Here is a 9,981-nt window from a genome sequence, read left to right as displayed (position 1 = left end):
TCCTGGCACATGTCCCCTTCAGCCAGCCCGCTGCCTGAGCTAGAACAACATGGTGACTTCTTTCTTTGACTTTGGAAACTGCCCTGATGTTCGCATTGTCTGTTTTTGCTGTGGTGTAGAATCCAGGGTTTCCAAGAAGAGAGGAGCCAGTTCAGCCTCTTACTATCAACATGACTGGATACGTCGGGTTACTCAGAAAGCTCTAGGGCACGTGGCCGTTCAGCTTCCTCACCCAGGCTCTCCGTCCCTGGGTGCCTTGGTGGGGTGCTGGGACGGCGCTCTGAGTAGGAATGGGTGTGTGCGCCTGTGTCAGCTCTGAACACTTGGCGGGTCCCTCGGACTGTCAGCATCATGAGGCTGTGTGTGCCTCATTCCGAGTGCGCCCCTGAGCCTAAGTCACCATGTAATGATCCCCTCTCTGCCCCGCATCGCCACTGGCAGGGTCGCTCCGGGAGCGCCCAAGGAACAAGACCGATGTCCGCAAACTTCCGTGCCTGGGAGAGCAGGCCAGGCCGGCGGCGGTGGCGGGCGCGGATTGTGGGGGAGTCGCCCCCTGCCCCCTCTGCCGGCCGCTTGCGGTCGGTCTAGATGTCAGCCGCGAGCTCCCAGCCAGCGAGAGCGAGCCAGAGAGGGAGCGGCGGCGGGCTGTGGGGAGGGGAGGGGAGGAGACGAGGCGAGGGAGGGAGGCAGGGAAGCAAGGAGGGCGGGAGGGAGGAGAGGAGGACCCAGAGAGCGCCAGGCAGCTGGAGTTTTTGCAGCGCTTGGCCGGGCTTCAATGCACAGCAGCAGCGAGCCGCGGCGGCAGCAGGCAGCCCGGGAGCTCCGGCGGCGGCCGAGCCAGCGGCGGCCCCGCTCCCTGCCCCCTGCAAACTTTGCGAGCAGCCCGCCCGGGGGGCCGGGGGCGCGCCCGGGAGGCCAGGCTCGGCCCGCGGCCGCGCTCTCCGCCGCCGCAGCGTCAGCCGCCACTGCCGCCACCGCCGCAGCCCCGCGCCTCCCCGGGGAGCAGTCGGCGGCTCCCGCGGTCCCCCAGCCCCGGCCCCTCGGCACTGCCCGGCCAATCCCCCGGCAGGGGCGGGGGCAGCAGCGGCGTGGCCGGCAGCGGGCTGCCGGGGGGGTGGCTGCCGCTGCCCAGGGAGGCGCGCAGAGGCTCCGAGAGCGCTCCCCGGCGGGTCCCCTGCGCACTCGCCGCGCCCGGGCAGCGGCCGGATCCGGAGAGCATGGGCGGCGCGGAGTGACGCCGCGGTGCCCGCTTGGCATCAAGGACATTCGGCCCGCGGGGGTGGGGACGAAGGGGTGCAGCAGCCCCGTGTCGCCGCCGCAGCCCCCCAGAGTCGCTGCTGCTGCTCAGGCTCCGGGGCTGGGTGGAGGAAAGAGGTGCTGGAAATCGATCTACGTTCTCCGACCTTTTTGTTGGACATTCCGCCCCCCTTGGACGCTGCCAGAGGAGCTGTCAAGCCCCGCAGGCTCCGATTTTGCCCTCCGTTTTCCTGGCCTCCTCCCGGCTCCCTGTGCCTCGGTGGAGTATTCGCGTTCGGGGCTGGGGCTGGAGGAGGCAGCCACACGCGCGCACACGCACACGTTCAGAGGAGGGCGAGAGGCAGCGGCACCGGCACCATCTGCAGTGTCAATGCGGCGCTCCCGCTGAAGGAGGCGAAGCGGCGCTTCCAGGTAAGGAGCCGGCCGGGTGGGCGGCGGGGCAGCGCGGGCGGAGAAACCCGGCTCAGTCCCGGAGTCCTGGGCTCCCCTGCAGCCAGTCTGCTGCACGCACGCACACACACACACACACACACACACAGGCACACACCGCGCACAGGCACCTGCCCACATCGCACCTGGACGCCCGCGTAGGCACTACTGCGTGGCCAGGGCAGGCATTTCCCGGGTTCGCTCTCTGACGCTCCCGGAGTCGTAGTTCTCTTACCCGGGACTTTCAGGGTGTATTCTGTGTATGACTGCCTCTCCCTCCCACCCGGGCAGGCTGAGGGAGTGATCTTTCCCAGTTCCCAGCCCCTGGCATCCCTAGCTGGTTTAAAAAAAAAAAACGGGAGAAGTAATGGAAGGTCTTGGGAACCCTCCCAGTGTCATCTCTGCTCCGTGGCCTGTGAACACCTTGGGATCTTAATGGTATACGGACCGACAGATATTGAGACAGATTTGGAGAGCGTGGTGGCCCAGCGCCCGGGGAGGAGGCCCCTCGGCGAATGGGGCTGCAGTTCCGTAGGGCGGTGCATGTGGAACAGACTGCGTTTCCTCAGTAAGAGGCAGCACAATCGCTTTTCTGAAGCGTGGCACTGCTTCCCTGGAAGGCGCTGATTTTTTTAGGCTTAAGCATTGCTTGAGGTGTGCGTGTGCGTTGCTTATCCAGGGAGGGCGTTGGGGTCACATCCTCCATAAAAGGTATGACCTACTCACTTCTTTAGTCTTCAGGCAACAGCAAGGCGACAGGGCTTAGGGACGCAGGACTTGGGTCTGTCCTTCACCTCCCTACCCCTCCTCTGCACCTTGCTGGTTCCCTGTGCCTCGCCTATGCCTCTGGCTAACACTGTCACATGCCTTTCGAGGTGTGTGTCTGAGAAAGAGATCTGGAAGTGAGGATCCAGGAGGGTGTAGCGCAGGAAGGAAGACAAGAGGATCCTCTCTCTCGTGACGACCTCGGCAGTGCCCACCCTCTCAGGAGGCAGAGCATCCCCAGATCTGCCAGTGTCCCCGGAGCCAGGCTGCTCCAGACCGTGTGGAATCACCCTGCAGAAGCCTGGGGTTAGAGGTTCTGTTTCTGCAAGCTTTTCCTGTGCTCCCCGGCTGGAGTTGCACAGGCTGCTTATTTTCAAACTTTTTTTTTTCTGGAGGAGGTAGGATGTGGTAGGTTGTGGGCTTTTTCACAGCTTCTGTTCGGGGGGGGGGGTGTCCAAGAGCAATTCATTCAGGGCTCAGGTGTTGTAGGAAGGAGACTGTGGGATTCAAAGAAAATATTATCTTGCAGTTGAACACAAATGTAGCAGAGTCCCATGTGTCTATAGCTGACTCTTGTTGGGGCAACCTGGAAAGAAAGGAATAAACTCGTACACCCTGTGCACAAGATCAGACATTTGGAGGAGGGGGAACACTATGTTGGAAGTCTTCCAGAACATTAGAGGAACGTCCTTTTGAACAAGAGGGCCTCAGGATTTGGTTGATTCTGTAAGTCCCAAAGATGGGTGCTGAAATAACGTTTCTCTAAGCACCTCCATCTCTGCTATTTTTGAACTTTTTAAAAAGCTACTTGCAAAGGTCTCTAGGTAGGCTGGGGGAAGAACAGGCACCCCAGGAGGGCGGTTGTGTTCTGGGCTCTGTGCTGTGTGAGCTGCCCTTTGATTGATTGAAAAGGGTAGACGGAATAAAGCGAAGCTGTCACAATGGGTATAATCCAGGAGGGGGAAGAAACATTATTATTTTTAAGAGCGGTGGGTGTGTGCACACATACACCCAGACATGCACACGTGCGTTCTTAGAGAGCCTAGCTACATGCGGTCAGCTTGGCCAGCGGTGTGTGGCAGGGGAACCCACCTCAGCCTTGCAGGCTGTGGAAGGACTGGAACCTTTTCACACGCAGGCCCCTTGAGAGCGTGGACAGGGAGGTCCCGCATATGCGTGGAGCAGCAGCACATGGTTTTCAGCAGAAAGAGTGAACTCCAGCAATAGTGGGTGGCTCCCGCGTAAACATGCCTTCGTGGGACCTTGAAGGGGCACAAAGAGGTGGGCTGCAGAGCTTCCTGAAGTGTCCGTGCCTCTTCCACACGTGTGCGCCTCTCTCTGCTGCCCTCTCTCCCCTCTTCCCTTGCTCATAGATTTGCAGCCCCAGGATCTGTCATTTTAAGGTAAAGCCTGCAGTCATTATGCTGGCTATTAGCGAACGATTTTTAAACACGGGTCCAAAAAATCCCCACACTTCCTGCACTTAGTGTTAGGTACCAATTTGGTTTCTAGGACAAAGCAGGCATTAATTAACATCTGTGGAATGCTGGGTGTGCATCATCCCATTTTTTTCCCTGGCTCTCCAGCCCAGCCCTGGAGCATGTCATATTGTCACTCTCCCTCTCTTCTACTTCTCTGTGGTTTTCCTCTTACGTTCTCTGGGGTCTTCTCACACAGAAAGGAGTTGCACTTGAAAAGCCCCAACCGTGAATGCTTCTTTTCGTCAGACCTTTCCTGCGGCTGGCCTGTTCTGTGCTCTAGGTGGCTCTGCTGTGAGCACTGTGAGCGTGAGGCATGGGTTGTCCACGCACTGTTCCTTCTTGTCCAATCCCGTACTCGCTTGGGGCTGTCTTTTGTGCTCCCAGGACTTGATCCTGGATGCCCACCGACGCTCTGCAAATATTTCTGGAGGAATCTGAGGCCCCCAACTTGTTTGCCTTCTCCTCGGCGCCTCTCCCTCGCCTGCCTGCCGTTCCCTGCAAACTGGGAAATCTGCATGGCAGATTCTGCCTGCATTTGGCCTCCTGATCCTTTTAATCACAACGAGGGCTGCTGGGAATTCAGTGGGGGCTTTCTAGGGAGGCAGCAGTCCTGCAGTGGGGAGACGGCGAAGGGGGCGGGGTGATTAACTGTTCTTAGCTCCTAGTTATCACCAGGCTTCCATGCAAAGAAATTGCAGCCAATCTCTCTCCTTCTAGCCAGCTAGGGGGCATGTCTTAGCAGCTCCTCCCCATCCCAACCCATCCTAACCCACTACACAGATAACGCCATCGCCACCTCAGAGACCTGTTGGAGTAGCTCTGTTATGGGCTGTGCTAGGGCGGCAGCCATACAGAAAACCTCCCATAATGCCGGCTGTGACTCATCTGTGCAACAGATGTCATTAATTTTTAGGCTCTCCTTCCCTCTTCTTATTTGTGTCCAGTGCTATCCATGGTGAAACTGGCTCGGACCCTGGGGGTACTTGAACAGGGCTCACATCCCTCTCCTGACATCTCCCCTCCTCCTTCTCCACACCCCCTTCCTTCCTCCTCCCCACCACTTGCTAATCCACCTCTTGGCTTTGTGCGCACCTCCGCAAGCCCATTCGCTCTCAAATTTGTGGCACTCCAAGAAATCAATATAACATGAATTTAATGACAGCTGGATGATTAAGTGTTATTTACATTTGAGAGCGGCATTTTAAAAAAGACGCTGTGCTAATAAATCAAACGGCTGTTTGGGAGATGCACATGATTAGGATAATTGCCCTCCAGGCTCTATTGAGCAAGGCTTGGTCCGTGCAGTGCCCTGCGGACATCACCTCTTCAGCCGCTGCTGCCAGCCCTGCTGCTTCCTACCCTGAACTCCCACCTGATCCCCTCCCTGCCTCGGGCTTACTCAGTCTTCTCTCTCCGCTCCTCGCTGCCCAGGCTGTAGCATTCCAGTTGTGGCAGGAAGGCAGAGTCACCAGGGAGACGGAAGGGGGCTCTGCCGCTAAGTGGTAAGAGATGGATCTTAAAAGCGAAGGCAGGCAGGGGGTCCTGATTCTCTGGCTGCCCTGCTTGGTCCGAAGCTGCTTGGAAGAAGAGTCCCTGTGTGCATGGGCACCAGCCCCTGACCTCTGTCCTATGATCTTGTTTCATCAGGCTCCCCAGGGAAGAGGCTCTGTGGGCAATAGGAGTTGTCCCTGTGAAAGTAACAAGATGGAAAAGAATACTAATTAATGATGGTACTGGCTAATATTTATTGAGTTTTTACTCAGATGAGGCATCCTTTGAATAGTTTGAATACACTGGCCCGGCCCAGCCCCTTTCTTCCTCCTGAGAACCCAGAGGGGCAGTTACTATGACTACCTCCACTTCTTCCACCAGGAAACTAAGATGCAGGAGGATAACTAAGGACTTTGGCCAAGACTCCACAGTGGTGGGTGATGGAATCCAGTCTCAACCTTAAGCAAACAAGCTGACCTCCCTTCTTATCACTGTGCTGCTTGCCCCCTTAGAACATCTGTACAGATGCCACATGTTGTTATTCCTTGGGCGGTCTAGGGGAGTGTGGCCAGCAAAGTTTACAATACTGGTTTTTCCTCTGGAATACCTCTGTGACCCCAGATGACTTTATTTCTTCTCTAAACCTCTATTTCCCAATTCATGACAGGGGGCTGAATCTTAACCTCACTGCTGGCAGGTTGTGAAACACAATGGATCATTCTAGCAGAGTGCTCGCTGTCTGAGGGTCACTTTTGTCTCATTTGGCAAATGACTCCTCCCATTTCCTCCTGGGAAAAACTGAGGAGGAGCAAGGGAGTGTAGTCCCCATCTCTGCTTTTAGCTCCATGAAGCTCTGAGTCTGATGCTGGTAGGAATCTAGTTCTCTCTCGTGACTGCTCAGAATTTGCTGGTGTTGTGGAAACAACTCTCTCTCGTTTAACCCTTCAAACCACCCTGTAAACGAGGATTGTTTATTTACATGTTGATGCCGTAGGAACTAAGGTGGAATGGCCAAGCTCCAGAATGTGACGTGGACAGTCTTCCACTCTTGGGAGGACAATTCATTCAGGAGTCCTTGGGTTCCAGATTTTGGAAGACAGCAGCAAGGAAGGAATCTCTCCCTGTGGTTCATGCCACACTGGGGGCCTGGTCCATGGGGTAGTTGCAGCAGAGAGGTTCTTAGGGAGTGGGTGTAAATGGAGCTGTGTGTGGGGAAGGTGGTCCTGCAGCACTTAGTGTAACACTTAGTTCAGAATTACCTCTGGATTCTGAGAGATGTGGGCGTGAGGCCCTGATGGAGCTGGGGACCCGCTTGGATGCCATCTCATGTCAGAGCCAGCCCTTCGTGGCCTGACTCGGTCTCTCTGGCCTGAACATGCTACGGAACAGCTACAGCTGATCTTCTTGTGGTTTGGTGGTGTTTTTTTCCATTCCAAAGGACAAACTTTTATTTTATACCTTACTTATTTGGCTTCTCCTCTCCATTAAAATGAGTGAAGCTGCTGCCAAACTTGAGGTGCCTACAAAGGGTGCAGTTGGAACTTGATCACCTGCCTGCCGGGGCAACAGCAATGGCTGACCCTGTTGGAGGGGGCGCCCTGATCAGACTCAGTCTGACAGGTGTGTGTGAGATCCTGGTGCCCCCACCTTGCTGGCTAAACGTGGCTGTCCCCCGCCCTCACCACGGTGCCTTCTCCCTGAACCAGGATTCGCAACAGCAAATTGGATTTTGGGATATTGTCACTCCAACACAAAACAGATCGCCTGCTAAGAGGATATCGTCTCCACAGTCGATGGGATGAATGCAGACACCCTGAATCAATTCCTGAGGTCTTCCGGGCAGGCATCCTTTCATGAGGAAGAAGCAGTCGAGGAGGAGGTCCCTGGGACTGCAGGAAAGGAAAGTCAGAACTGATCAAAGGCTTTCCCAGTCTTCACTCAAGATCTTTCTCACATCTGGCTTACTCATTGCACCGGGCTGGTAGGAGCCCAGCAGGATTCCCCGCGTGGGACTGTAGGGTTTGGGACTAGAGGGAGAACAAACTATTCCTGGGCTTTGGCTCAGAGGTCAAGAGCAGGGAAAGTAAGCAAAGCAGAGTTGGCCAACTGTTTCTCCCCTGGTGGAGGGAGTGGAGGGGAGGGTGTGTCAGGGCAGCAGCCACCGGGTTGTGTAATTGAACCAGACTCCACAGAAGGTCAGCTGACCTGGCAGAGATCGTTCTGAACCAAGGGAACATATCAGTGTTATCTGAAATCTGAGGAAAATACCTACCTGCCTGGCCCTCATTTTCCTCCTCTGCATTACAGACCTGCTTCCTGAAGGTGAACCTAAAGTAGAGCAGAATTTCCCAAAGCGCATTCTGTAGGAGGGAGATGTTCCACACACAGACCCGTTTCCGTGACCAAATAAGTTTAGCCTGCGTGTAGAGCAAAGCTAACGAGGTTCCTTACTACAGGACTTCTCAGAGCCTTGAAATACTCTAATGTGGACGATGAAACCACGAAAGGTAGCTATCCCAGGCAGTGGCTAGACTGGCAAAGGCTGGACTAAGACACACAGTTTCACACATCTGTTCTTAGCTGTGAATCAGAGGGTGGAGCCTACGATAAATAATTCAACGGAATGTTTACGCTATACATGCAAAGTACTGGGTTCCGTTGATTATATAGAGAGGGTTTCAGGTAGCATTTTGGCAGATAGGCAGATAGCGTAACTCTAGTCTCAGCGTTTGCCTCTTGTCCTTCCGAGGCAGCAGAGAGGTCCTCAGACAGGAGTGAGGTTTAGGCAAGTGTATATTGTTCCTAGGCAATTCTGGTGTGTCCCCTGGGTTAAAAAGCACTAGTGTGTTGTGGCAAAAGCTAGATGTTGGAGACAAATAGATGTAGATAATCCCAACTTCGACACTTACCAGCCAAAGGGTCTTGGGAAGAAACACCTTATGCCTCAGGGTTACCATTGATAAAATGAAGGGGGTTAGTCTTGATCAGTGATTTATTTTTTAAGTGAGAGGAGGGGAGATTGAGAGACAGACTCCTGAATGCCCTGACTGGGATCTACTTGGCATCCCCTGTCTGGGGTCGATGCTTGAGTCAACAGAGCTATCCTCAGTGCCTGAGGCCAACACTCTGACCAACCAAGCCATGGCTACAAGAGGGGAAGAGAGAGGGAGGGGAGAGGGAGGGGAAGAGAAGCAGATGGTCAATTCTCATGTGTGGCCTGAGTGGGAATCAAACCCAGGATATCTGCATGCCAGACCAATGCTGTATCCACTGAGCCAACCAGCCAGAGCCTGATCAGTGATTGACAATATTTTAAAAATATGTAGGCAGGTAAAATTTCATTTATTCAAATGAAATTTTGTATGAAATTCTAAGGCACGGAACAGATGCAAGAAGGACTGTTTGGTCAATGCTATCAGGGGTCCCAGGGCCTTGTACCCCTGGCCCATGGACCCGTCCCCCCAGTCTTGGCTTGGGTTCCCTAGAAAGCAGAGCCTGAGGCAAAAATTCTTGTGCTTACATTTGGTTGAGGGTGAAATCCCAGAGCAGCGCAAGTGGAGGAGAAAGGGAGGAGAGGTAGGACAGGGACACAGAGGATGTATTCCCGAGCCAGCACGTCTTCCCCAGGAAGCTCCGCTGCGGCTCAGTGGCTCAGGATATCTGCAGAGAAGCCTGATGGGAACTCGGTGGCAGATGAGCCTGGAGGACAGGCGCAGCCAGTGCCTGGGCCCTTCCTGTGTGCGGCAACGCCCTGGGCTCCATTCAGCCCTTCACTGTGGGGTTGTGATGCTACCTCAGACCAGGGCCTCTGTGGGGCCCCACCTGCAGGACCCATTCTCTGCCCCGAAGGAAGAAAGGCTCTGAGAACTCCAGGAGCAGAGGAATAGTGTGAGCTGTCCCCAGGGGCACTCTGGCAGGAAGCGGGGCAATGGCTGACGTCCAAAATTGGGGACGGGTGTGGCATGTCAGAGGGGCCCAGGCTGATCTGGAGGCCTGGGTTAATGGGTCCCACCTCAGGACTCCATGCTGGCTTCTTCAGAGCCCAGTCAGAATGCAAACCAGGGCTGGCTGCTCCCATAAGCCATTCTGACCACCCCCGAGGTTCATGACTCTGTGGCCGCAATAGCCAACCACACTGTCATCAGCCACTCGGTTGAGACCCTGAATAGAAACCACATTAAGAATGGGTTCCAGTCTGGTTTCAAGAGGCTTTCCTAACTTTTAGGGTGTATTGACCCAAGGAGTGCCTTCCACACAGTGGTGTGTGAATGTCTCAGACGCTCCGGTTGTGATGGCGCAGGGGACAGATGCAAATGTCCTCTGCCTCTCTCCTTATTTTAAAAAAGATTATAAGCATTGGAACGTAAAGCAGCAGGAGATATTTCTGCATAAAATATTTTCCGTAAGTAATTGCCTCTTCCTCCTCCCTTTCCCTTTTTATTACAACTCTTGTACTCTGAAGTCTCCCTAGGGTCAGGCGGGGCAAAGGACAGATGGTGGCACTGTGTGCTCGTGACCCCTTTTCCCGCTCTCTTCGCCATTAGATACTGACCCCGTC

The 9,981-nt window shown here is 54.9% G+C and overlaps 1 protein-coding gene across 1 annotated transcript in view; it reads left to right on the top strand.

Moving 5' to 3' along the window:
- The first annotated feature begins 820 nt into the window (after nt 1–820).
- PLXNA4 (plexin A4) overlaps nt 821–9,981 on the top strand; it is a 419,755-nt gene continuing 410,594 nt past the window's right edge. Inside the window, exon 1 of the mRNA XM_066362710.1 lies at nt 821–1,668. The gene's annotated coding sequence lies outside the window, so the exon portion shown is untranslated. The remainder of the gene's footprint in view (nt 1,669–9,981) is intronic.

Source organism: Saccopteryx leptura, chromosome 2 (assembly GCF_036850995.1).
Source record: "Saccopteryx leptura isolate mSacLep1 chromosome 2, mSacLep1_pri_phased_curated, whole genome shotgun sequence".
NCBI classification, from domain to species: Eukaryota; Metazoa; Chordata; class Mammalia; order Chiroptera; family Emballonuridae; genus Saccopteryx; species Saccopteryx leptura.
Note: the sequence above shows the minus strand (reverse complement) of the source record. Positions and strands in the feature narration are given on the sequence as shown.